At 38.0% G+C, this 2,379-nt stretch overlaps 1 long non-coding RNA gene across 1 annotated transcript; it reads right to left on the bottom strand.

Annotated features, from left to right (window-relative positions):
- Positions 1-548: 548 nt before the first annotated feature.
- Positions 549-1,680, bottom strand: LOC108667480. Its single transcript, XR_001930557.2, has 2 exons — positions 1,586-1,680; positions 549-1,063 (listed from the first exon to the last, which is right to left on the bottom strand). It is a non-coding gene; the product is annotated as an uncharacterized LOC108667480 (long non-coding RNA).
- Positions 1,681-2,379: the final 699 nt, after the last annotated feature.

Below are 2,379 nucleotides of genomic sequence, written 5' to 3'. Positions count from 1 at the left end.
ATGCTGTGAAAAATATCGTTGGATGCTAAAATATTTTAATGACGAGCTCACCAGTTCTAAACTAGAGGAGGAAAATTAAATGACTTTATTACTCATAATTACAATTCTGGCTGAGGCCCACGATAAATAATAATTTTTTTGCAAAATGACAAAAGCACCGAAAAATGTGATGCGATGCAGACACTCGTATGAGATACTTAAGAACTACATCCACAGCATGAAGATGTTCGATAGTTATAGCAGTTACATAGATATAGTATATAGATGTTCGTTATAGTAGTTCGTTATAGCAGTTAGCCAAACCAGCGTGGCGATTAACCCTTGAAGCAGCTTTTAACTTGACGGAGGAAATGAAAAGCGTCCTTCGTCCTCGTCTTTGACGTGGGCGAAGCGTTGATAGAGCAGAGGAATGGAATAGTTTAATTCTTATATTTTCGGGGTGTGTTCCAGTCAATAACTGAATGTTCAGAGACGTTGTTTAATTGAAAAGTCTAATGCTTGAAGAACAGGTAGCAATGATAATAAATGAATTGATGTTAAGAAAATCAACCATAGTACAATAATATATTTGGTTGCAGAAAATTTCCCACACTCCAGATTCTTGTGTCCGTCTACAGCTGAAATTACTATAGTAAAGTAAACAGATCAATCTTATAAGATATTGTGACGATAAATTCATATAACCAACACAATCATATTAACGTTTTGGTTGACTAGGAACGTTCTCGCTACAAATGCCGAACAGCTGCACGCAAGCGGTTGATCAACCGGTTGCGTGCATTGCAACCCTTTGTTAACGAGGTCCCCATAACCTATACAATTTTGCCCCAGTTCGTCGGTCGCAGCAGACAGTCACATGGCAACGAGAACCATCGCAGTGTACGATGGATTACAGTTAACGACACCTCCTACAGCGTCCACGCCTCCAACAATGACGTCGGGGACACTGTGGGCGGAAGGGGCCAACGGGACCGGGTCTACCAAACTGGGGCGCAGGGTTGGGGTCGGCGACGGGCTCGGCGGCTGTCAGGACCACGGCGCTCAGTACCAGCAGGAGGACCAGCTGAAAGTGGGTGGGAGGGGCTTGAAGGTAAATATATACATCATTATATGATACTACGGAAAAGCTTCATAAATTACTACGTACTAAGTTTCCTTTGTATAATTCACGTATCTATTCCACATATTATGAACATATTTCCGCCCATTTGAGTCTAGAACTCAATTTAAATGTTCACTTTGTTCGCATTAATAACTAAAGCAATGAATAATAACAGGAATAATAATAAATAATAACAGAATAATAATAACAGAATACATGAATAATTGCGTTTGTTATGCACTTATTGATTACAGTTAAATAACAAGAGGAAAATGATGCAAAACAATATTTAGCATCATTTTCCATCGATGCAAAATTGAAATTTGCATCAGTAACTATCCTTCTTTTTACATATGTTACAAAATCTTGTATTAACACAGATAACTAAATTCAAAGTCTAATAGCGGTTCGGAATCGTAAACCGCGATAAAAGAAATGATGAACTATATTACATTGTCTTCAGAAAAAAAATAAAAGACTTACCACCAGTCCTGTTCTCATTTTGCCCAGCGCGTTGAAGGGTTTCGTAGGAGTCGTGGCAGAGCGACGATGAGCTGCAGATCCACTCTGAGAATCCACAAGCACGAATCTGGGAGAAACGCTTCACACTTCCCCTTTATATACCTTAATAATTTTAATATATTCTAATTAATAAGGGGAATTCCAGTGAACGACTAAGCCATAAGCGTACAAATATATCGGAGACTTCCTGATGGAGTAACATAAAGAAGTTGCGCTCGATTGTTAAATCGACAAACTGCATTGACATGGGTCATTAGGGTACGGATGTGAGCACCCGAACAAACTTCCTGGAGTTACATTTGAAAACTAATTGGTGTGTCGTAATATTTTCTCATTGATAACGTTTTGATTGTAGGTTATAGGGACTTTACCTGAGCCACAATTCGAACAAAAACACGATCTTTTGAAACAGTACAACACAGCTACGTAAACATGAAGTCAATTCATTCTCATGAGAAGTGTCATTTGTAGCAAAACACCGAAGAATACTCACATAAATAAATAATAATGTACACAGTTTATTGTGCACTATTCTTCTATTTCAAATTGAATTATGCAGAACGCTCTGGCTCCGAACACGATACTCATAAGCCACTGAAAACAAATCCGGCAATGTGAATAGCCGAATATCCGTCGCAATTATCTTCACTATATTGACCAACATTTTCGTGGGTAGCATTTAAAACAAAAAGTTCCATTCATTCTATGATATTGAGTTTTCATTCGTTCAATATTATTATATTCATTAATTCATT

Source organism: Hyalella azteca, unplaced genomic scaffold, assembly GCF_000764305.2.
Source record: "Hyalella azteca isolate HAZT.00-mixed unplaced genomic scaffold, Hazt_2.0.2 contig3356, whole genome shotgun sequence".
NCBI lineage: Eukaryota > Metazoa > Arthropoda > Malacostraca > Amphipoda > Hyalellidae > Hyalella > Hyalella azteca.
This window is presented reverse-complemented; position numbering and strand designations above follow the sequence as displayed.